Below are 26,347 nucleotides of genomic sequence, written 5' to 3' on the forward strand. Positions count from 1 at the left end.
TCTGATTTGAGAAGGAAGACAGAAAATTTACAGGCATTTAATTGCAAAGTGCACACAGTGTGTGCCCTGGGAGTCAGAAAAAAGAAGACATTCTTGTGGCCCAGAGAAGTCTGATTTTTATGGCTCCTTTAAGCATAAAGAATTTCTGGTTTTTTTAATATTTATTTATTTTTGAGAGAGAGAGATAGAGCATGAGTGAAGGAGGGGCAGAGAGAGAGAGAGACCGAATCCGAAGCAGGCTCCAGGCTCTAAGCTGTTAGCACAGAGCCCAATGTGGGGCCCAAACTCAAGGACTAAGAGATCATGACCTGAGGCGAAGTTGGATGCTCAACTGACCAAGCCACCCAGGCGCCCCTTTTTTTCATTTTTTAGAAATGTTTATGTATTTTTGAGAGAGAGAGGCAGAGCATGAGTGGAGAAGGGGCAAGCATAAAGATTTTCCAAATTCTATGGATTAAAGAAGGGACCCACCATCTGGACTTTGAGGGATGTACTCAAGAGGTCAAGGGAGCCTTATAGATCAAAGATGGGAGTACAAGAAACTTTGCTAAAGATCAAACACCAGCCTTCTGAATGAAGTGCAGACACATGCTAAATACAGAGGAACCTTGAAAACATCATGCTAAGTGAAAGAAGCCAGACACAAAAGTCACATATTAGATGACTCCCATTTAAATAAAATATCCAGAATAAGCAAATTCATGGAAACAGATAATTTGTGATTACCAGAGACCGGCGGGAACAGAGAATGGGGAATGACAGCTAATGACTATGGGGTTTCTTTTGAGGATGACGAAATTGTTCTAGAATTAGATAGTGGTGATGGTTGTACAACATTGTAAATACACTAAAAGCTACTTAACTTCACATTTCAAAATGATGAAATGTATGGTATGTGAATTATATTTCAATAAAAACACAAACAATAAGAAAAAAAAAAACACCAGCCTTCTGGTTAGAAATAACTTCTTTTCTCTTAGCCCTCTTTGCTTCACTCTGCAGAGTTGTCCTACCTCTACCTGTGCTATGAATGTCTGCCAATTCACTGACAACTACCTACTTTATAATGCCAGACTAGAACCCTCCCCTGGGCTCCCATTGCAACTGAACATCTTCTCGGAAGATCCCACAGGCACCTCAAACCCAACATAAGGAAAATAAAATTGCAGTTTTGGAGGCCACCCTCCTTTTTTTTCCAGTACTTCCTCCTTTAGTTGACAGCTTCCCTGACTATCCAGTCATTTAAGCCATCCATGTGTAGGTCATTCTTTATGCCTTTCATTAATTAATTAATTAATTCATTCATTCATTCGTTTGTTTATCTTTTCAGTTAATATTTTTTTTAAAGACCTGCTATGTATCAGGCATGGTGCTATGTGCTGGAAACAGCGCTGGGATACCAGATGGTTTCAGCCTCTGCGGAGGATACTGGGAAGACTGTTTAATCAAGAATTCTGACACAGTGAGATGAGAACCAAGACCTAGGTAATACAGCGATCTGTATTTTTATATAAGCACACAGCACCGGGATCCAACCTCCTACTTCCAGTTAGTCACCAAATGCTATTATTGATTTTGCCTTTTAGATGCTTCTTAAATCTGGTGTTTGCTCTTCATCCACAATACCCTTGCCTTCCTTCAAGCCCTCATCAGCTCATGTCTATCTGACTGCACCTGCCTCCTAACCAGTCTCTTTTCCCAGTTTCTCATGCCTCCAGCCTCACTAGTCTCAGTTCCTTCTCCCACATTGCCTCCAGAAAAATACGTCAAAAACAAAATATCTCATGCAATTTCCTTGTTTATAAGTGTCTATCTATTGTAGTGACCCAATACACCTGGGGGCTATGCCATGCTCCCATCAGAACAAGAACCTACAATAGCAGAGAAATTGATGACATGAAGGGGGTTTGCCCCCATCCCCAACTCTGGTGGGGAATCATTGTGCAGTTTCATTGTTCCTTCCTAGGACATGTGTAGTCCTTTATTATGTGACCCCTGCTTCCTTCTCCCATATCACCCCTTGCCATGGTTTCTCCCATGTGGTAGGATGGATTTTCTTTCTCCAATTTTCTCAATCTCCGTGGTCTACTTATCACCAAAGCTGAGACTGTTCCCCAAGGCAGAGAAATTGACAGGCTTAATGTAACAATTCAAAATTGCTTGGCTAGCAAACAGTAAATGAGGCCACATGAAAGGTCTGAAGATCTTTCAGATATTTGACTATGAGGCCAGCTCTTAGGCTCTTTCCCCCACCCACTTGATTTGAAGCCCCTGACCCAGTCCAGCAGCAGAGGTGGATGGAACTGAGTGATTGACAGCCTCTCGAAGACTGACCACAAGAAGAGGTGGGATGCGAGCACAGCAGGGAGTGAAGGGAATGAAAAAGTTTAAATGTACCAAAGAAATGAGCAGGAGAGAGGAGACAGAGAGAGACAGAGAGAGCCCAAAGCGGAGGGATGATCTCCAGTCCTTGCTTACTCGGGGTACAGATCACATGGCCACCACGAATATTGATACTAAATCTTGGTGCTAGTTAGAGGAATCAGTGGGGTAAGAGGAGCTGCTTCTGAATTCTCTCTTCCCCTGAGGATTTTATGAGTTGAAACATGCCACTGGAACCCAAAGTAAAGGGTTGCGTTTACTTTCTTTAATATTCTACACGTATGATTTAGTGACAGACAGTAAAACTCTTTGGTTATGGACTGTACCGTCTCTTCCTTCCTTGTTGCAGGCTGTAAGCAGGGGTTGCATCCATATGTGCCCTACACACTAGCCATTGTTATTCCTGCAAGTGTGGTGCTGTTGTGTGCCTCTTGGCTTTTGTCTCTGCTGTTTCCTCAGGCCGAATGGTTCCCTCTTCTCCAGTTTGCTTATTTAGACCTCATCCTTCATGACTCACCTTGAGCTTTTGCTGACCCTTCCAACACTAAAACACCAGGTGACTAAGGAACTAGGCGCTCCTCCCTTGTTTTTCCATAATGTCCAGTATCCCTCTCTTATAGCCCTTGTATCATAATTATTTGTATAAATATGTCTTCTCTATTAGAGGGGAGGATGGAGATTGCATCAAGTGTATCTTTTTATCTTTAGGTCTTAGCAAAGTGTTCTTAGCACTTACATGGCCTTCAATAAATATTTCCTGAATAGATGAAAGAATTAATAATAGGACTACTGCATATTGAGTAATAGGCACATGTCCCTACGTCTCCAGACTAAAATCTTATTTAGTGGCCTCACAGCATCCAAATAAGATATTTCCCTTCTGACCTAAATGATTTGCTGACCCCCTTGTCAAAAATGTAGAGGGATTAGGACTAATTGGATTTGTCTAAAGAGGTAGAGAGAAGGGAGAGAGAGACTTAAAGTAGCCAGGCCTCATCTTGTTGCACAGTTTACTGGACTCAATCTCAATAAAATTGGATCAGCCAGCACAGTTCTCTTCTAGCCCTGATTTAATAGAGGGGATGAGAGATGTCGAATGCACCATTAAAGAGGAGCATGGCAGGAAAGGAGGTTGTTCAGGTCCAAAGGAGCTGGCTGATGGAGCCAGTCATGCCCATTAGTGGCTGTTAAGAGAAGGGGCACCTTGCATATTGCACTCAGCGTCCCCTCCGAGAACCTTGAGTTCTTGGAATCCAAGCATGCTGATTTTGACCTCCCTGCCATCTGCTTCCCCAGCACCACTGATGATGGGGTGACTCTGACACAGTTTATGGTTGCCTTAAGCAAGTTACTTCTTTTAACATCTATTTTAAAAAGAGAATAAAGATACTGTTTGCTGTTGTTATGAGGTCAGAAACATAGGGTACTCACAAAGCACCAACACATCACAATTGCTATAATTAATTTCATTATATTTTTGTCCTGTAATAATGTACAGTTAATTATAGTCCATTATAATTATACTTATGTGCAGAACAATGAACAACAGCCATTTGTTTACATGTTTATTTTATTAAGGATATTTTGAAAAATGATGAAAGTTATAAAAAAGAAACTCAAGTTCTCCTGGAATATCACCATCGAGAAATAACCATTATGAGTGCATAACTTTCTTTTGCTTTTCTTTCTTTCTTTTTTTTTCTTGTGATATATATTTAAATTTATATTTATTTTTATAAGATTTTATTTTTAAGTAATCTCTACACGCAACGGGCTTGAAGTTAAACCCCAAGATCAAGAGTTGCATCCTCTACTGACTGAGCCAACCAGGCACCCCCATATATGTCTTTTTTAAAAAACTGGATTACACTGCACAGCCTGCTCTGTTTTGTTAAACCACAGAACTACAGACTGCAAGTTTCTCTATGCCATGTGGTCTGCATGATTTTTGAAGACAGTATAGTATTCTATCTCATGCATGGATCATAGTTAATTTGGTCAGGCCACAGTCATCATATTTTACCCCAGAAACTATTTGCCCTGTGAGATTCCTGCTGAAACTTCACATTGGCGTTGCCAGGATTCTAAGACTCTGGTCAAAACACCCAAAGTGTTAGGTAATTCTTGGAGGCTGTCAGGAACATTTGGGGAGAAAGACCCAAAAAAGTTTGGATCTCTATGCCCAGAGTGGCTCCCAGTTTCCTCCCTGAGTGTCTTCAGGGCTGAAGAATCATAGTCTAGTGGGACGAATAACTGGAGAAATCTAATTTAATTGGGAGGGAGAAGAATTTTACTTTATTTCTTTTAAGATTTTTTTTAAATTTTTTAATGTTTGTTTTTGAGAAAAAGAGAGCATGAGGGGGAGAGGGACTGAGAGAGAGGGAGACACAGAATTGGAAAAAGATTTTTATTTTTAAGTCATCTCTACACCCAATGTGGGGCTCACACTTACAACCCCAAGATCAAGACTTTCATGCTGTACCGACCAAGCCAGCCAGGTGCCCCAAGGATTTTACTTTAATTTGAACTCTTCAGGATGAATTCAGTTTACTTCAATTCAATTCAGTTTGATTAAAAAAAAAAAAAAAGGTCTATTTCTGTAGCATACCCAGAATTACCCTTTCTCATTCTTTTTCCTTCTCTTTCCCCCTCTCCCAAATGGGAAAACATGCTTCTCCTCAGTGGCTTTTTCTTGTCCTCATTGTTTCCACCCCTGGGGCATATTCTTTTCTAGTCCCATTTCTAGATCATCCTACCTCCTGTAAGGGATCTGGACTTAATGATCATGGACTCCTGGGCTAACTGGATTCCAAATATGCCATGTATTTACATTATTTGTTCACTTATTCAGTGATATTTTTTTTCCAGCACATACTATGTACTAGGTCATATGGGTGTGACAACAAATGGCATGTACACAAAACTTGCTGCCTAGGAGCTTGCAGTCTAGTGGAGAAACCAAAGAAGTTCATAGGGAATTACAAAATGATGTAATGATGTAAGAGAGGTCAGCTCAAGACCCTGTGTCTCAATAAACCAAAGGTCACTTTTGACCAAACTTATAACTTTAAACCTGGCTTAACATTCAGGTTGCTGAGCTCATTCAGAGAGGTACACATATGAAGATTCCAATTTGTCTACTCCACTCCTAAGATCTGGGCTGGGTATATAGCCTTAGATCTCCTCTATTCTGAGAGGTCTTCCAGATGGCCACATGGACAAGCCAGTTCCAGCTCCCTAGCTTGCCCCTGGGCAGTAAAAACAGACTCAGTGAACAGGTGCTGGCTTAAACCAGTCAATTGTTGCACTGATTTTTTTTCTTTTTAAAATTATTAAAACCCTGAAACCAAGCCAGAATCTAGCATGAATAATGCAATTGTTAGTCTTCTTGTCCAAGATTGCCATTTTCATTTTTCCATGCTCTTTAAAAGACCCAAGAGCCAAGATAAGTCTCTTTTAGATAGACATCAACTAAAAGGCAGTGGACAGAACTCTCTGCCCCTATAGCAGATTCTGGCCCTACCCCACCACTCTTTAACAGAGGATGGTCTGTGCCTTTGCTCATCAACCTAATTTAGATGATAGATGATAGACAGAAATGAGCTATAAGGGGTTGTATACTTCCCCCACCAACACAGCAGTGGGGGATGTGGCAAAGGCCAGAGGTTCAAGTCTCAGTTTTCCATCCTGGGTGAATTCACATGGCTCTTCTTCACTAGTCCTAAAGCCGAGAAATTTCTCTTCTAAATCTTCCTTTAGAACACAGCCCAGATTGAACTGGAGTTGGACAGACTAAAAAAATGTTTACTTCCCCAAATTTTTGACCTTAGTCTTGCAAGTTCAACTCCTCTGATTTGCCAGGGTCAGGGATTACCCATCCTCCACCCCCCGACCCCCCAGGATAAAATGACTAAGAATTAGGAGCAAAGTGAAGGGAAGAAACATAATTGTTAGGATATTTCAAGATGGGGGCAACCAGGGCTATTTATTCTGGGGCTTTTCATTCTTCTAAAGAATAAGTAAAGTCCTCGTATTTTAATATCCACACTTTCATTTGCCATTAAATTTCTATGATCCAATTATAAATTGTATTTTCTAAATTTAAGTCTTATTTAGAATAAATGTTAAAATTTACACTTATATACATTAAATGTTGTTGGAATGTAGGAATTTATATTGTTTGCATAACTAGTCTGTCATTTTATCATTCATCCTTATAGTTTCCCATCTGAAGCTCTTCAGTGAGGCACAGGTTACCTCACAGTGGGAGATCAAATGCAAGGCCACACAACTTCACACGTGCCCAGGTTTGCAGAGGGCCCAGGAGCAATTGCTGGATCTTGCCTCCCTTGTCTACATGTGTTAATTGGTTTGCTCCCTGAATTGTTAATTGTTATCATTAAGAAATAAAATGGGGAAAATTTTTATTTTTATTATTTACTTATTTATAAGTAAATAAATAAATTATTTATTTATTTATTATTTATTAATTGTTATCATTAAGAAATAAAATAGGGGAAAAAAGGAATGAACCACTCCAGACGAAATCAAATTAATGAACCCCTACCATTCCACCATTAGTAAGATACCATAAACACACAATACAATAAAACCATTACCATTGTTCTTATTTCTATTTTTAATTTGATTCAACCACAGCTCATTAGAATCTTGTGTGTGAAATTAGTATCATGGTTGCTTCCCCACTTGGCCAGCTGGCAGGGGGTGTGAATAGAAAAGCTAAGGGTGGATGTCTGTCTGATGATGGAATGTTAAGGAATGTATAGATTTGACTTCAGGATTAAAAATATAGATATTCAGGGCGCCTGGGTGGTTCAGTCGGCTAAGCATCTGACTTTAGCACGGGTCATGATCTCACAATCCGTGAGTTTGAGCCCCACATGGGCTCTCTGCTGTCAGTGTGGAGCCTGCTTTGGATCCTCTGTCCCTCTCTCTCTCTGCCCCCACCCCTTCTCTCAAAAATAAATAAACATTAAAAAATAGATAGATATTCAAGTTTCTCCAAATTACTCCTATGAAGTCTGCTGGAATAAGTATATCTTCTCTTCAAGTAGAATGTCCTATAAGCAGCCATTTCTTTTTTACCCACATTTATCAAGCCCTCATTATGTGATAAGCACAATGTTGAGTGCTTAATGTGTGCTTCATTTAATCCTAGCAATAAATATATAAACTGGTTACAATTATTATTCCCATTTTACAGATACGAACCCTGAAGTACACTACCAAAGGCTCTAGATGATGGTAAAGGGGTTCAGACTCAAGATGGTCTGACTTTCAAGCACACACTTTTTTTTTTATTATTATTAAAGTATAATGATATATAACACTATGTTAGTTTCAGGTGTTCAACATAATGATTTAATATTTGTATAGACTGCAAAATAGTCACCACAATAATAAGCCTATTTTCCTGTCACCATATAAAGTTACATAATATGCAAAACAATATTATTAACTATAGTCACCATGCTGTACATTACATCCCCATGACTTACTTATTTTATGATTGGAAGTCTGTACCTCTTGACCACTTTCTCCCATTTCACCCACCTCCCAACCCTCTTCCCCTTTGGCAACCACCAATCTGTTCTCTGCACCTATGAGTTTTTGTTCTTTTGTTTTGTTTTTTAGATTCTACATATATATGAAATCATATGCCATTTGTCTTTCTCTGCCAGACTTACCTCACTTAGCGTAATACCCTGAAGATCCATCCATGTTGTCACAAATGGGAAGATTTCATTCTATTCTATGGCTGAGTAGTATTCTATTGTATATATACACTACATCTTCTCTATCCATTCATCCATTGATGGACACTTTTATTGTTTCCATATCTTGGCTATTGTGAATAATGCTCCGATGAACATAAAAGTGTGTATATCTTTTCTAATTAGTGTTTTCATTTTCTTTGGAGAAATACCCAGAAGTGGAATTGCTGGACTACAGGGTAGTTCCTTTGAGGAATCTCCATACTGTTTTTCATATTGGCTGTACCAATTTACATTTCCACTAACAGTGCATGAGTGTTTCCTTTTCTCTACATCCTTACCAACACTTCTTACTTCTTGTCTTTTTGTATTCTGACAGATGTGACATGATATCTCATTGTGATTTTTATTTGCATTTCCCTGATGATTAGTGACACTGAGAATATTTTCATGTGCCTATTGGCCATCTACATGTCTTCTTTGGAAAAATACCTATTCAGATCTTCTCATTTTAAAGGCCTATTTTTAAGTTGGATTATCTGGGTTTGTGATGTTGTCATTGGGTTGTATGAGTTCTTTATGTAGTTTGGATATTAACCCCTTATTGGATATATCATTTGCAAATATCTTCTCCGTTCAGTAGGCTGCTTTTTTTATTTTATTAGTGGTTTCTGCTGCTTGGCAGAAATTTTCAGTTTGATGTAGTCCCATTGGTTCATTTTTGGCTTTTGTTGCTTTGAAGTCAAATCCAAAAAACGTCACCAAAAGCCATGTCAAGGAGCTTCCCATGTATGTTTTTTCTTAGTAGTTGTATGGTTTCTGGTCTTATAGTCAAGTATTTAATCCATTTTGAGTTAATTTTTGTGTATGGTGTAGGATAGTGGTCCACAGTGCAAAGTGCTTTTCCTTTTCACTGCCAAGATAGTGGAAAAATGCCCTCAGTTTTCTCATAAGATGTTTCCTGTATGAGTTTTCATGAGTAGGCCTTTTAGGATAGACCACTACAAACCAGTATAGATGTTCCAGCAAATGGTTTAACTATATCATGCTTCCATTTCTCCATGTCACAGTAAGGCTAACAGTTCTTACCCCCTTCCTACTTCTCATAAAATGTATGAGGTTTAGGGATATTATGCCATCACATGCACTTTGAGCTTCTTGGAAAAACAATGCTATATAAACACACCATGAAAGTAATAGAAAAACAGTGTCAGTGTGGTATGTATACAACATAAAATGGACCAAATTATTTTGTTAGAGTTTGGGACAAAAATAGCTCCTTAGTCTTGCATATCTATTTTTTAATTACGCTGTATATTGGCTGTGTCTGTGGTTTTCAAGGGCAATCTGAAAGGGAAATGTGTCTGATAGAATGTTGATTGGGTTAGCGGTTTAGCATTCTCATTTTAGAGGAAATTCTGCAATATCCCAGATCTTGCCTGTTTCCAGCTTTTGGAAAAACCCCAAATCAAAATTTTGTTGCCAGATGAAAGTGTTACATGGAGGGAGGTTGGCTGTGAATTTCTATATATTAAAGGCCATCCTTACTATCCCTTATGAAAGATCCAGGAGCCTTTTATTAATTCAAAAATAGGAAGGTCACTTTAGGACTCTTTTTTCCAGAGTTACCAAAATATCACTGCACTGCCCAAACTGAAATGGGCCATCACCTCAGAGTAAAAAGTGGAAGAAGCTAGTGTGAGATCCAAGTAGTTTTAAAAGGCATGAAGGATGTGAATGTACTTAAGACGACTGAATGATACATTTGAAAAGTGGTTATGTGGCAAATTTTATATTATGCTTAATTTACCACAATTAAAACTTTTTTCAAAAGATTAAGGTGGTAACGTTTATGTTACGTGTATTTTACCACACTTAAAAGCTCCATTTATAAACAGAACCCTCTGCCCACAGATAAAAATGCCTGACACCCATTGTACTTAATGCTGCACTTTCGTGCCCTCCCCTAGACGAAGGTTCCTAGGAAAGGAACATTTACCATTTTCTCATCATGACACTGAGAAAGCCTTAAAGGACTTGTTGATCTTCTTTTAAGACAAGAGAACCCTTCTCCACTCTCCAGGTGAAGGGAGAAGAAAAGCTGCAAGAATAATCAACATGCATTTCGCAGACTCATCAGCCCTCACTGACAGCTCCCTTCAGTTGGATTGAGCCTGGGGTTGGGCCTTCGTATTTGCTGACCTGTAATTTTGTTTCTAGAGTGGCAGAGAGAGGGAAAAAAGGGGACTTTTTATTTCTTCTCATCAACTCTGCTGTACATTTATGATCTCTGGCCAAAAAAGAAACGCCTGTTGATATTGAAGGCTTGTGTTTTTGTAAATTCAGGAGAATTCCCTGACATCTTTGGGGTGAAGCAGAGATGGTGAGGCAAATCTACCAAAGGCCGACTGTGATATTTCCATCAGGATCTATATGTGCTGGACCTGTGATTTTGTGGGAAGAGCAGTGGCCCTGAAGACCAGGCCCCTTACTCTTTCCTAGTCCTGACTCTGCTTCAAACCTGGCCATTTAACTGCTGAGTCTATTTCTTTTTTTTTTTTTTAACGTTTATTTATTTTTGAGACAGAGAGAGACAGAGCATGAGCGGGGGAGGGTCAGAGAGAGAGGGAGACACAGAATCGGAAGCAGGCTCCAGGCTCTGAGCTGTCAGCACAGAGCCCGACGCGGGGCTCGAACTCACGGACTGTGAGATCATGACCTGAGCCGAAGTCGGACGCTCAACCGACCAAGCCACCCAGGCGCCCCTAATTGCTGAGTCTAAATGTCTTCATGTATGAAATTCAAATAACCCCTGTTGGAAAACCTACTGTCTTTGCTTCATGATATTTTGCTGAAGATAAAGACAATAATGTATTTTAAAATGTTTTGAAAAGTGAAAACATTGCACAAATGTGAGGTGTTTGTTTAAACATGTCACTGAAGCAGGGTGGTAAAATGGCAAAGTGCCAGGTATCAACAAACCAGAGTTAGGCCTGATTGTTTCAGAAAAATAATGATATGGGGTGCCTGAGTGGCTTAGTGGGGCTCTTGATTTTGGCTCAGATCATGATCTCTGGGTCATGAGATGGAGCCCCCCATACCACTCAGTGCAGAGTGTGGAGCCTGTTCGGGATTCTCTCTCTCCTTCTCCCCATCTTGTGTTCTTTCTTTCAAAATATAGAAACTTAAAAAAAAAAAAAAAATGACATGAATCAAATGAACCTCTTCCAGTAGCATTGGTTCAGGCCATCTTCTCAGGGTTTTTCTTTCTTCCAGATCATGGACACTGCTTTTTAATAGCAAAGCCAATTTGATTTGTTAATTTGTTAATTGTTACTCCTACATCTTTTCTTTTTTTTTCTTCCCTTTTTTTTTTTTTTTTTTTTTTTTTTTTTTTTTTTTTTTGAGAGAGAGAGAGAGCGCGCACCAGCAGGGGAGAGGGGCAGAGGGAGAGAGAGAGAAAGAGAGAGGGAGAGAGAATCCCAAGCAGGCTCCACATTATCCTGGAGCCCTCTGCAGGGCTCCATTCTGAGACCCTGGGATCATGACCTGAGCCAAAATCAAGAGTCTGATACTCAACTGACTGAGCCACCCAGGAGCCCCAGTGCTCCCACATCTTAAGGGTATCTTTGCCATGGTAAAATAGCAACGTTGTGGGTGAGGAGAGCAAGTCTCTTCTGCCCTGCCCCCTTGTATGTGTGGATCATTGATACCGTGGTCTGGCTAGTGAGCTATGGATTGAGGATGTGGGGGTATAGAAATGGTTCCTAGCTTGTCAGCATAAGAAGTTTGTGTGGTGCATAATCACGGGAGAGTACTTCACGGGTGTTATCTCAGGGGTGTGAAAATGTGTGTCTACAAGGGCCCTCCCTGGTGTGTTATAACATGACTTCATAGGCAGAATGACCCTGAATGTGCAGATGCGGGTGGCTGAGAGGCCAGAATCTGAATCGTCTTGAGACTAAAGAAGTTTGTTGTTGTTGCCTTCCCCCTTCTCCCAAAACACCCCCCAAAACCAGAAACCAGAAAACCCTCGGAAATGGCCTCCTGGAGTGGGTTCTTGAAACGGATGGGGCAGCGGTTAACGTGTTTCTTTCTCAAGCCCTCGGGTGTGTCTAGCTGAAAGGGGGCTGCGCAGGTCTGACCCCGGGGTGGAAGGAAGAGGTGTCAGTCAACTTCTCGGTGAGGCGGCACCCGGGCCGCGGTGGGCGCGCGGGTCTGCGCATCCCGCCCCCGGCCGGGAAGGGGCGGAGCCGGGCGGTGCCCGCCCCCGGCGGTCCCCTCCCCCGGGCCGCTCCCCTGTGCCGTGCCCGCCGCAGTCACCGCCGCCTGCGGGAAGCTGGTAGCCGGGAACCCGAGCCGGAGTGCGGGCCGGGCTGGGCTGGGCTCGCGCGCGGGCTCAGTCACCGCTCCTGCCGGTGAGTCGCAGGCGCCGAGCCGGGGGGGGGGGGGGGGGGGGGGGGGGGAATCTGGACCGCGACGTTGGGGAGTCCCCGGGACGCGAGCGCGGGGGGTGGGGGGGAAGGGATGTCAGGACCGCGACGTTGGGGAGCCCCACACCCCGAGCCCCGAGGGGCTTCCAGAATCGAGAGGTTGACGACGCCGAGCTCTGGGGCCGGGGCTCAGCGCCCCGGTGTTGGGGAGTCTCAGAGCTTGAGCCCTGAGGGTGAGGCGGCAGGTCAGGACCCAGACGCTGGGGACTCCCGGAGCCCGAGGCTGGAGGACCGAGGGGTCAGGACCACGACGTTGGGGAGCTTCGGTGCCGGAACGAGGGTGTCCTGTCGGCATTCTCGGGGCGCCCTCCGCAGGGCGGAGGGGAACTGAAGCCGGAGGGGAGTGCGGAGGGGAGGAAGCCCGAGGCGGGCGGGGCGGGAGGGGAGCCCCGGAAAGAGTCGGGGGGTGGGGAGGCGCGTGGTTTCTCGGGGGAAAGATGGAGGGGCTTCTCCGAGAGGGGGCGCCGGGAGCAGAATTGTGGCGGGAGCCGGGGTTACGTTGTGGAGCACAGGGGGTCGGAGAGATGGAACGCCGCGGCAGAGGATCGGGGTGGCTGGAGGTGAGGGGGTGAGGGGGCAGGGAGGGACTCACGGAACGTCTCCGCCTAGGGGACACACCCTCTCGGTGGAACGGGGTCATGGAAACCTCCAGAGGGCATTCCCTCCGGGGAGCAAAACCAGTGCACCCCAGATGGGGGGCGGGAGGGACGAGGGAGAGGCATATCGATGACCTGGTGCGAGGACCTGCAGCCAGCCAAGGCACCGCAGCTTCCAGTGCATCTCTGGGCCCTGGAACACAGACCGACCGGGGGGAGATCCGCGGGCCCGGAAGGAATCTTTGCTGCATCTCCTGTTTCTAAGTTGTGTTAGAAGTGATTTTGCCCAGGGACCCATTGAGAACAGTCTGGGCTTAAAAGAGTAGTTAAGGAGTGAGATTTCAAATGTACACGTAAGTTCTGTCTGTGTGTGCTTTTAGGCACATAATAAAGGTGTATTTAATTTCTAGATCCACTTGTGTTACTTGCTCCCCACTTTCCTATACTCTGAGAGAAGCTGTTTATGAGTAAAAACTGGAGGAAAATCAGCAACGGGGCCGGAGTGGGGAGGGGGGGACACGTGCACGCGCGCGCGCACACACACAGGGACACACGGCCCACGAATGCACTGCATTCCACGGCCGAGTAAACACGAGAAGTGTACAGTTTTGGATTGTTTCTGTTGGTGAGGACTTCCTTTACTAACGGCAGTAGGAAGATACCTGCATGGAAGGTGGACTGTCCTTGACTGCCCTCTTACGCTGTTCACAGCCTATATTCACCTCTGAGCTGCTACACCCTTCACCGGGTCATCTGGCTGGGCACTAGGCTGTTTAGGACCTCAGTGGGTGGGTATCCAAATGTGTGTCTAGAGATAAACAAATGACCAGTACATTTTTTCCCCTGTTGTTTATTTTGGGTATCCAACTTCCTTCAATTAGTTAAATAATGTTGTGTATTAACATATCCCTGTGGTTAATTTTGTATGGTAATTAGTTTAATTATTCAGTATAACAGCTAATTCAAGATGAGCCAGGGCCCCAGGAATCCTATTGAGTGGATTTCTCCATTGGAAGTTTTCTAGGCTTTGAGGAGCAGGGGAAGAGAGATGACCCCACTCCTTTTCCTCTCTGCTGTAGATATAGATCCACCTTCTGACACACACTGAGATTTAAGCTTCCTGGGAAGACCAAGGGCTATTTTGGCAGCTAGCTGACGTTGGGCCTCTTTTTTTTTCTTCATGAAAAGGAAATCTCTTCAATAATTGTGCAAGTTAACGGAAAAGCAATTTATTCATTTTGCAAGTATCGTTTCAGGACAAACTTTTCTTTCTTTCTTTCTTTCTTTCTTTCTTTCTTTCTTTCTTTCTTTCTTTCTTTCTTTCTTTTTTCATCAAGGGGGTGTTCAGAAGCTTGCACCAAAATCTGCAGTATCATTATTGCACAGCATATTTATTTACTTGGACATATCTAGCTGATTCTTTCAATTCATTATCCAAATGTTAAAATAAATATGCCAGTATTTATACATTCAGATGAGTATTTCTCCCCTTCAGAAGCCTCATCTTGGCAGGCTGTGGACTAATTCTAGTGATGCTGTCATTGCTGAGCATAATTTTAGAGCTCCTGGCTTGGAGTTTCCTTCAGAGTTTGTAACACATTTACTGAATTGCCTCCATGATGGCAAACCTCCCTCAGTTGGGAAAGAGCCAAACCAAGTGGTACCAAATCTGGTTTCTGAGGTCAGGATTGAGATAGTAATAGGAAGTATGCCCATTAAAGTAATGAAAGTCCCTCTTGAAGGACTGGCAGTTTTAAAGGGGGCATCCAGTAAAGGTATGTGTATGTGTTTAGGATTGGCAAGTAATTGCTTTGAAGTACAACCTTTATTGGGGTGTATATGCTGTCATGTGTGTAAAAAAACAGTTGGTCCTGTCACCTGTTTTATACCTTAATGGTCTACTGGGCTGGAGAAAATAAGCCTTTCTTTTCTTTTCCCTTTGAAGATACTCTTTACCAGGCAGTTTCCATTACTGTGCATTTTTACAGAAAACAAAACAAACAAACAAAGACTTGTTTTCTCTGAAAAACAAAGGTACCCAGAAAGTCACTTACCCCATATATAGGTAATGCCTGGCTGGTACTTGAGTTTTTATGTGAGAGGATCTAGGTTGAAATAAGGGGAAGAGAGTGAGTTCTGCAAATCCATTTCAGTTTTGGGACTTCAGGGCACACAGTGTGAAAAATTAACATATCCTTTTTTTCTTCCATTTTTCTTCTAAATTACCGATTTTTTTAGGTTATATAATATAATGCTTCATACCCCCATGGTTTGAACCTTGATTTGCTGTGATCTGGGGCACAGCTTTCAGCTTCAGTTTTCTAACCTTAAAATGAAGATGCTAATGAGTATGTGCCTAATGAAGATGAAATGAATGTAAAACCCTGAGTCCAGGGCCCGACACATAAGTGCTCAATAGAGTCTACCTATTTTTGTTATTATTGTTGTTTATTAATAGTTTTATATTAAAAATCCTTTGGAGCTATGTATAAATTTATCATTTCCCAGGTACTGATATTCCCTTTGTTGGGCTGTGCAAATGAATATGTGAATGAGAACATTTTGTTTTTACTCTCCTATCTTCTTAGAAAATTTTTAAGTGACTTCAAAAAGCAACCGTTCCTAGCTGCTTTATTTTGAAATCAGATTTTATTTTTTAAATGAACATTCTTGGGGCGCCTGGGTAGCTCAGTCAGTTAAGCGTCCGACTTCAGCTCAGGTCATGATCTCACAGTTTATGGGTTCGAGCCCCGTGTCGGGCTCTGTGCTAACAGGTCAGAGCCTGGAGCCTGCTTCGGATTCTGTGTCTTGCTCTCTCTCTGCCCCTCCCCTGCTCACGCTCTGTCTCTCTCTGTCTCAAAAAAAAAAAAAATAAAACATTTAAAAAAATTAAAAAAATAAAAATAAAATAAACGAACATTCTTATTTTAATTGTATATTAAGTATAACAGTTTGGTGAAAGTCTGAAGGAAAAAAACTTTAAAAGCTCCTCCTATAATTACTTTCCTTGATCAATCAAATACTATTCTAATGTAATAGCTACCGTTCTCTTGGCATGTATTAAAAAGGATGATTCTGGTGCACATTTGTTTTAGTTAAACTCGAATTTCGATCTGCTTTGTCAAATGGCAGGGAAGAATAACTTGGCACTAAGCTCTTGGGTCTTTCATAAATATTGACGTTAATTTTTTCTGATTTAGGAATTTTGTTAAAACATAAATTAGAAAGATGTAAAAATGTGGGAAAATAATTTTATCTTAGTTTTAATCAACCAAATAGAGGTTGCTATGAAATAGATGTTTCATGAAATGTTTGCCCTTTAGTGAGAGTTCTCTGTTCTAGGCAGGTGTGGGCAGGAGACAAGAGATGGAAACAGACTTGTCCTCCAAGAGTTCACATAACGTGTTACCTCAGGACCATTCATTAGCAAAATTTTTTTCTCCTAATGGCTTATGGGGATAAGGATTAATATGGATTTCACTACATGTTCTTTTCCCTCAATTTCTTGGAGAAGGCTAAATATACAGATCTCTTAATGGTGGTCATATTTTTGAGGTGGATTAACTCTGGGAATTAGATCGTGCTATGCAGTCATTTGCCATGAAAGGAGATAATGGCTACACAAATACATAGTGTATTGTAAGTGGTATATAAATGTAGCATAAAATGGTATTACTGTTGTACAGTACTTTCCTAGAGTGTTCTGATTATCCCTTCCATAGTAGTGTTGGTTCCAACTCTGTCTCTCTTCTGAGTCACAGTGGTTTATGTACTTATAGAGTATGAAGAAATAAGACAGCATGGCGGTTAGAGTCCTGGTTCTTAATGGGGAAGGGGATGATACCCCCTCCCCCACATTTGGTAATTTCTGGAGATATTTTTTATTATCACAACTGTTGGGGGAAAGGATGTCACTGGATGTAATGGGTAGAGGCCAAAGATCCTGTAAAGCGTAATAAAATGCAAAGTACAGCTCCCCAAAACAAAGAATTACCAACTGAAATGTCAATAGTGCTAAGAAACTCTGGACTGGAGCTTGGGATCTGGAGTGGGCATCAACCTGCACTAGCATCCTAGCACAGCCCTGGGTAAGATCCTTAAACCTTGTGTCTGAAGAGATACTGTGGAATTAAAAGAGATAATGTATATAAAGTGCTTAGTACACACAAGCTGCCCAATAAATGGTAACTCTTAGTATCATGTCTGGTTAGTAAATCTAGGGGCTACACTTCAAACAGACGGCTTTGGTTATTTAACTCATTGTACACAGAACCAATCCAGGTTTCCTGATCCCACCTGTGCGTCCAAGAATAGGACAGAGACACAGACTTATGGCCTCTAGCCCCTGTGTTTCCTTCTTCATTCTGGCCCAGGTTCTGCCCTGGTTCTGCCCTGGTTCTGCTAGGCAGCTGAATATGACTCTAGCCAGATAAACAGGACAGTCAGTCCCCAGACCTCTCTTATGTATAGGGAGGGTGAGCTGAGGATGGAAGCACTCTCTGTTTTATTGGGTATAAACTGGGAAGGAGAGAACCAGGCTGAGAAGCTCTCTCTGACCAAGTTGATCTCCAGGGTCCTCTCAGACCCCTGTGTATGCCTGCTCAGAGCTTTCTCTGCTCTATGAGAAGGCTCTGAGCAAAGTCTGGCAGGTTCCCTTTATTTTCCTTAATCCCTCTTACTCAAGCAACAAGTTCTTGTAGAGGTCCCTTTACTTTTAAAAGAATTGTCCAAATCCACTCCAGTTTTTGTTCTGTGTGGGGTTACCAGCCATCTGGGGGGAGATAAGAGGCCTCCCCTAAGGCCCAGGCTCTGCTTTGATCCCCTTGCCTTTCTGTGTTCCCCTGGTGCACACTGAAGCCACTTGAGTGAGTAATCCACTCACTGTTACCAGTGGAGCTTCTGCAGGGTGAGGGCAGGGCAGCCATTCTGGGTGCAGAGAGCGTTTAGCAGACCAGGATGTAAATAATACAGTGGTTTTTTTAGCTGTGAGCTAGAAACCATTAGTTGTGTTGCACAATAAAATCAACTGGGGCTCTCTTAAGAATGCTGATGCCTCAGGGGCTCCTGGGTGGCTCATTCAGTTAAGCATCCAACTCCTGCTTTGGCTCAGGTCATGATCTCCAGTGAGTTCGAGCTCAGCTTGGACTCTGTTGACAGCTCAGAGCCTGGAGCCTGCTTTGGATTCTGTGCCTCCCTCTCTCTCTCTGCCCTTCCCCCCTCACTCACACTTTGTCTCTCTCTCTCTCTCAAAAATAAACAAACATAAAAAAAAAAAAAAGAATGCTGATGCCTTAGCCCCACCACAAACCATTGATTCAGAATTTCAATGGGTAGGGCATGGGCATCAGATTTTTAAAATTATTTTGATGCCCAGTTAGGACCATGCCTTGTGAAATTAATGACCTATATTGAAAGAAAAGAAAAAGAAAAGAAAAGAGCAGAAGAAGAAAAGGAAGGAAGGAAGGGATAAAAAAGAATCTAATTAAAAGTATCAAAGTAACATAAGTATTATTTGTTAGGCTTTTATTTTAGTGATGAATGTGTGCGTGTTTGCAATGTAAAATACGTTTCTTCTAATAGGTTGCAGTCAAAAAGTTTGAAAAACATTGTTTTAGAGTCTTAGAGGTATTTAATTAATATTGACAAATTTACCTCTTTCAGTATTCCTGTGTGAGCCTCCGGTGGACAAATTTCAAAGTGCTTTTATGTTCCTTGTCAAATGCAACTTTTGCAGCCATCCTATGGAGGCCTAGAGAACAGACATCATCATATGGATTTTTTTTTTCTTTACAGATGAAGGGAACTTAGGGTTGGTGAAGGTTAGACATTTATCAGTCACAATGAGAAAATGTCAAAAACAGGGACTCAGACTTCCAGGGCTTATGATTACTGCTACAGGGCTCAGTCTACCACATCTTTCCGCTTCTTCTGATCAGACCCTATGAGAAGGAGTTATAACTAGAGCATGAGTCTGGCTTCAGCATTATAAAAATAATACTGTTCACTGAGCACTTACGAGTGTCAGGAAATGTGTTTGTGTTACTTCATTTAAATCTCAGAACAATCCTGAGATAGGTACTATTATTAGCCCCATTGTACAGATGAGGAAACAGGTTGTGACTTGCCCAAAGAGCAGAGCTGGGCCCTGATAGCAAACCCAAATTCTTTATGAGTGCTCCTTATTGCCCCAGTACTAGTTTGTTGCCATTGCTCTAACTTCTAGATTCCTACCTCTAGGGACAGTTTAAATAACCAGGAAATGGCCCTATGTCTTAATCTGCTCAAAGTGCTATAACAAAATACCATAGACTGGTTGGCTTAAACAACAGAAGTTTATTTCTCACATTTCTGGAGACTAGGAAGTCCAAGATCAAGGTGCCAGCAGATTCAGTTCCTGGTGAGGACCTTCTTCCTGGTTTATAGATAGCCACCTTCTTGCTGTGTCTTCCCATGGCAGAGAGGGAGAGAGTAAGCTCTTTTCCTCTACTTATAAGGGCACTAATCTCATCATGAAGACCCACAGTCCTAATGATCTCATCTATACCTAATTACTTCCCAAAGACCCCACATTCAAATATCAGTCATCACACTGGAGGTTAGGGCTGCAACATAAGGATTTGGGGGGCAGGGAACACAAGCAGTCTAGTACTTGTAGCTTCCACTCAGCTTTCCTAGTGTATGTTGCTGGAACCCTATACCCCACAGTGATTAAGTGAGCAAAGCCCTCTCTGCTGCCTGATCTATTTTATGGATCATTGTCCATGCTGTTTGTGGTGTTTAGTGCCATGAATTGCTGAAAATTTATGATGGGACTTTGGTAGTACTGGCTAAGAAGGAACCTGAACACTAACTCTGTGGAGTGAGATCTTGATGGACTTCTCACTGGCCTGGGAACCAAAGGATATTTTGTTCATGCACACATTCATTCATTCATTCATTCATCCATCAAATATTAAGGACCAGGTTCTGTGCTAAACACTGGGGATAGAATGATGAGTAAGGATGTACTTCCTGCCCTTATGGAGGATACAGTTTGCAGGTAAGTTGTAGAGATGACACTCCAATTTAAAGATGGAGGGAAGGGGGCGCCTGGGTGGCTCAGTCGGTTGGGCGGCCGACTTCAGCTCAGGTCACGATCTCGCAGTCCGTGAGTTTGAGCCCCGCGTCGGGCGCTGGGCTGATGGCTCAGAGCCTGGAGCCTGTTTCCGATTCTGTGTCTCCCTCTCTCTCTGCCCCTCCCCCGTTCATGCTCTGTCTCTCTCTGTCTCAAAAATAAATAAACGTTAAAAAAAAAAATAAAGATGGAGGGAAGGAGTATTTATTATAGCTTCCTAATACCTGTACACAGAGCTAAAATGACCAGGACAAAGCAAAATTCAGGCCAAGTGTAAATAGGAGGGGGCTGGTTGGTTACTTACTGAGAAGCTTAGAGTGTCACATTATCCCACATGACATTCAGAAACCACCCTTGGGCAAAAGTGGGGAACTGCTCTCTGTTGTAAGGCAACTGGGTTGGATGATCAGGTTGAGTTAAGCCTGGGGCTTAAGAAAGACTTTTCTCTGCATGTCTGGCAGGGTATAAGCTTCTAAGCCATCTAGGGAGCTAATACACTATTAGTATTTTCTTATGTGAAGACAATTCAATACTCTATCAGAATGCTATTTGTCAAATGAGTGAATTAGTAATAATTATGATAAATGTTAATATATGAGAGAGGTAATTGGAGACAACATTTTTGAGATGAGTACATCCAGAGAGGTACCCAGGCTAGCTCTCCCTCTTTAGGAGAACTCAGCTCCCCAGGCTGAGCTGGTCTCTGACTTTCACCAATCTCTAATTCCTAGGATTTGAAGCTCAAAGCAAAGGTTACAGATTTTAAGAGTTTTTGTTCATTTTGAGATGTAGCTAGCACTGAGGGCAGTGACATTTATCCTTCTAGGGTCATGTACTCCAAGATTATCAACAGCAAAGAAGAAAAATTGTTTCTATTCTCAAGCAATAGAGAATTGCTTGCTTTTCCATCAGTAGCTTGAAACTATGTATTTGCTTTATCCTTGACCTGCTCTTTGGAGGCTAAGAGAATACCCAAGAGGCTAAAGGTAAGTCTACAGTTGGGAAACTGGAGGAGGGCTGCACTTACCCCCAACTAATTGAAGATGGAATTAAAACACACACGTTTTGCTGAGTATGGCTTATAGATCATGGTTTTGTGAGAAATAAAACTTATGTTGGTGAAAACTATCTTCTCATTTTCCTTTTAGACTCACTCTAAAGAGGACTGGTAAAGTATAAAACATGGAAGGAAAGAAGGATGATGTAAAGTCAATGTTGGAGTGTTATGGCTCTTGAATTAGAAAATTTATGTTCTCCATGATGTCTTTAAGTCTGTCCAAAGAATTCATTCCAAGAGTTCCATCTTAGCTTTTTTTTTTTTTTTTTTTTTTTTTATTCCTGCACTTAAGCAAAATAAAGGCATTGATATTGTTCTCTGGAGCTGCCAGGAACCCAGAGCACTTCAGAATGTGGAATTAGTCAGTTTGATGCATGCACTGACGCTGAAGTTGGAATTGGCTGCAGTACTAGAATGTCACCCAGACAAGTTCAGGTAAAGCTGCAAGAATGTCATTGAAACTGGGCAGCATTTCAGGTAGAGACTGATTCATCAGATCTTGGCCTGGTAAAGGGTTCAGATTAATTCATGAGGTGCTCTAGGTGTTTCTTAGGTTTGGTGCCCCCCTTTGTTTTCTCTTTAAGATACTCTGAGTGATGACTTGTTTCTGGTTTATGTCTCTGGGTATAATGCCACCTTCTGAGTTGCTGTTGTCACAGTCTGTGGCAATGTCCTGTCCTATCTGAGATACTAATGCTTTGGCTTTTTGCAGCTGGAAAGTCATTCTAATAGAGGAGCACTTGGAAGGATGAGGGAGCAAAAGGAAACAGATTTTTCTTGCGGGGGATGGGGGGTGTAAATGGAATCCTACCAGAGCAGCAGAGGTGGGATTCAATTTGGGAATCTGTCAGTTCACATACAGGGATTTTTTGAATGTGCAGTAAGTACCTAACACTGTGCTAGATACTTTGAGGGATTCAAGAGAATCATAAAGCATGGTTTTGTATTTCAGGAACCTATGATACACTTGGAGCTTCAAAGTTTTCTCAGGAAAGAGGAAGAAAACTTTAAATCACTTACAGTTAAGTGCAGGGCTATGAGGCACTGGTAGTGGGTGTGTGCCACTCGGTTTAGAAAAGGGCAGAGTCACTGTGAGCTCTTAAAGTCAGTATAACTCAGGAAAAACAACCTGAGTGAGAACTTGGAAGGGGGTAACATTTAGACAGAGAGGTGGGTATTTCTGATGGTAGAAGCAGCTGAAGCAGTACCACAGAGGCAGAAATCAGAATGGTACATGTATGTGGTGTATGTAAGGCCTTGAGGAAATCGCTTCATTCTGCTTAGGTTTTTTTGTCTCTCATGGTACCACTTCATATATTGTGTGCTTAGTTGTTTACACTCTGTCTACAACGGGTCACAGTGGTCGTGTATGTAAGGAGTACATGGGGCAGGATTTCAGATGTAGATTCCTTCTTGTGATTGGGTGTTTGGAGAAAGGAAAAGAAAATGAAATCATTGAAATTATTTCTCAAGGGCCTCTTCTGTGCTTGGCGGTAGTTTTAGTTGTTAGAGATACAGACGTGATCAAGATCCCTGCTTTTATGTAATATGTATTCTCTTGGGGGGAGACAGATAATAAGTAAATCAGGGAATATATACTTTTAGGATGTGAAAAATCTTATGAAGAAAAATAACTCAGGATGAGGAGAAACAGAGTGACGGTTGTAGGTAAGGTGAAAAATAGATAGGAGCGCCTGGTGGCTCAGTCGGCTATGCATACGACTCTTGGTTTTGGCTCAGGCCGTGATCTCACAGTTCCTCAGTTAGAGCCCCACATTGGGCTCGGCACTGAGAGTGTGGAGCTTGTTTGGGATTCTCTCTCTTTCCCTCTCTCTCTCTCTGCCTTTCCCCTGCTCACTCTCTCTCAAAATAAATAAACTCTTAAAAAATTTTTTTAGAAAAAGAATAAGATAAAGATTTTAGATTAGCACTTAACTTCCCAAGAGAAGCCTGGATTATCACTGGATCATTACTGAAGTCTTCGCTAATGGAGTTCTGGCTTTATTGTTTATATTCATCTCATGCGTTGACTCTCCACTATCTATATATAGTGGACATTCAGCTAACATTTCACGATAGTAATAAGAATGGCCTTGCTAGGCTTGAATTGGACCACATTTTTCTCCTTCTTACTTTTTATAATTTTTTTTTAATTTAAAAGATATTGTCACAGATATTTACGGAAGGAGAAAAGGGAATCAAATAGGAGAGGACATGTAGGTATTGATGACAGTAACATATTTATACATCAGTTCTGTGGAGAAGATTGAAGTAGCTGCATCAAAATTTTGTCAAATGAAAGAGAAAGAAAATATTAAAGTATAATTATGTGGCCTCAATGTGTCTCATGGTCTGGAGAACCACTGGGTCTAAACATCAACCAAATTCCAAAGGAGGTAATAACAGTACACCCATGCATACCCACAGGCATTAGAGACATAAAATAGCTACTATGTACTGAACAATTACCGTGTGCCAGGCATTGTGCAATGCACTTTATTTACATTATTTTTAATCCCTAAAACAGCCTTATAAGGGAGATACCCCAGTTTACAAATGAGAAAACAGATGAAATGGCTAGCCCAAGGCCTTATACTTTGTTAAGTGTCAGAGCTGGGGTGGCTGATTCCTTGTTTGTGAGAGGGTATGGGGTGGGTGAGTTGGGGGTTAATTAAGGACTCCCTTAGTGTGCATACCTAGCCTGGAATTGGTCCAGGGTGGGTTTTCCATCCAGCTCATCACCCTAGCTAAGGGACCCCAGAAGCTGGGAATTTCTGGAACTGACTCTGAATTTATATATGTGGTTTCCTGAACCTAATGGAGGCATAGACTCAGGTGACAGGGGGTGGAAGATGGTGCTGGAGGTGTGCATTGAGCATTTCATTATCTCATATAATGAGATCTGAAAAACTGCATATATGTGTACTGCTCAGGCAGTGAAAACTTGAACATGCTTTGCTTTGGGCTGGGGTGATGGCAGCTCAGTTTAATCACTAGTTTATCTAAAGCTGACTCAAACACTGACTTATGTATCTCACTAAAAGAAATGGGAAAATGAACATTTATTAGATGTGGTTGACTTAGTAAAGCATAGGGAACAAATAACAATCAATTTAAAACAGGTTTGATGGTGAAAAGGTTGGGCAATAATGGATGGCCTAGAGTGACAATGAAGTTCAGTGCTTGTCTGACTCCCCCCACCCCCATTGCTGGCCCCAGGACCCCATCCATGTCTCTAGAGAGACAGGCTGCTATCCACATGCCTCTTTGACCTAGCAACAGTGCCTTCAAGATCTTCTCTGATCTATACCGGATTACATTTTATTGAGCACATGTGTGCTAGCAGTTTTATACATATTATCTTCTCTCTCTCTCTCTCTCAAACTTCCTTTTACAGAAAATATCAAAAAGACAGAGGTGCACAGAATGGTATAATAAACCCCCATGTACCCATCCCTCAACTTCAACAATTACCAACTCATGGCCAGTTTCTTTACATACACACACACACACACACACACACACACACACACACACACACACCTTACCTCCAGATGATTTTAAAGCAAACCCCAGAAATCATATTATTATTTGTGATCATTTTAGAATGCATTCTAAAAGACAGGACTCTTTTAATATAATTCTTTAAAATTCACAACAACCCTATTTATTAGCCAGGTACTGTTATATCCTTATTTTATAGATGAAGACAATGAGACACAAGGAGATTAAATTACTTGCCCAAGGTCACCCAACTTGTAAGTGGCAGTCAGAATTCAAACCCAAGTTTCCTAACTCCAGAGACTGTCCTGTTAACCACTATGCTATGTGGTTGTCACTAGACCTCTCTGCTATAGCTAATCCTACAGTACGCAATTGGATCTAGGGTAGAGGAAAAGACATCCAGGGACGTGACTTGATTTCTGTGAATTCAACCACCCGACCACTGCTGCAAATTGGGTCTCTTTAAGCACACAGGGACAGAATGGCTGTGAAAGGCTTGGGATTGTCATCTCCATGAATGAAAGGACCCAGCCTGAAACATTAATGGATTCTATCTGGGCAGCAAACCTGATAAAGCAGCATTATTGCAATAGTTCTTGAGATGTTGGAGAAACCCACAAGGAGAAGAACTTGACAGAAAATATGACTGTCATTGGGCCATGGCTGCCGAGAGAAGTAAAAGGTTTCTTTTAAAATGAATTTTCCTTTGGTTTTCTCTTGGCAGAAGGAACCAGTCTTCCCACTGAGTCTTTTCAGTTTGTTTCTAGCACAGCTAATTGTGTTTATTTGTCTCCAGAATCACATGCCTGCCTACTCTCCCTTGCCTTTTCTTAAGGTCTCTTGACTGCTTTGTTGTACTTAACTGCCAAAAATGTTCTCCTCACCTGGGAGCCAGTTGGCTGACAACACGGAGTAGATATTGGGAGGCTAACTTTGTCTCTCCAGAGGGCTGACTTAGCTTCTGGCGTCCAAGCCCACCTCAGGGGAGAGGGAGACAGATTATATAAGCTGGCTATGAAAGGGACTATGTCATTTGCCTTGTCTGCACCCACTTGGTCCATCAGTGTTCAGAGCAGAAAGCAAGTAAATACTATTGATTGAGTGAAGAAGAGAGCTTTGCTGGTTCAAGTTCAAGAAATTGATTCTCCATTTTTCCTATCAAAACAAGCATCACATTGACTTTTCTGCTTAATACACTCTTTTGTCTTTGGGATCACTGACATTTGCTTGATTCTCAAACTTCAGTCTTTTTTTTTTCTTCCTCCTTCCCCATGCAGTCCCATCACTGAAGCCACACAACCGATGGGGAACTACTCAGCTCCTATTTAACCCTTTCACCAGTGAGCACTAAAAGGTGGCACTTGTCAGGGTGCGGGTGATGAAGAGCTTAGAAATCCCACCTTTGGTTCTCTCTGGGACATGTCAGCAAGGACCTTAGCTGGGAACTAAGCTTTTTAGGGAACATG

General features: G+C 42.0%; 1 protein-coding gene across 4 annotated transcripts in view; it reads left to right on the forward strand.

Annotated features, from left to right (window-relative positions):
• Window positions 1-26,347, forward strand: part of PAQR8 (progestin and adipoQ receptor family member 8) — a 117,010-nt gene that overhangs the window by 64,029 nt on the left and 26,634 nt on the right. The window contains exons 3-4 of one of the 4 annotated variants that reach the window (XR_006217681.1): window positions 1,331-1,485; window positions 6,603-6,789. The exons of 1 other annotated variant lie outside the window; for it this stretch is intronic. The gene's annotated coding sequence lies outside the window, so the exon portion shown is untranslated. Of the gene's footprint in view, window positions 1-1,330; window positions 1,486-6,602; window positions 6,790-12,431; window positions 12,536-26,347 lie in introns of those variants that run through there. 2 more of the 4 variants (XR_006217682.1, XM_042986550.1) reach the window with 2 other exon arrangements.

Source organism: Panthera tigris, chromosome B2 (assembly GCF_018350195.1).
Source record: "Panthera tigris isolate Pti1 chromosome B2, P.tigris_Pti1_mat1.1, whole genome shotgun sequence".
In the NCBI taxonomy this organism is placed as follows: Eukaryota; Metazoa; Chordata; class Mammalia; order Carnivora; family Felidae; genus Panthera; species Panthera tigris.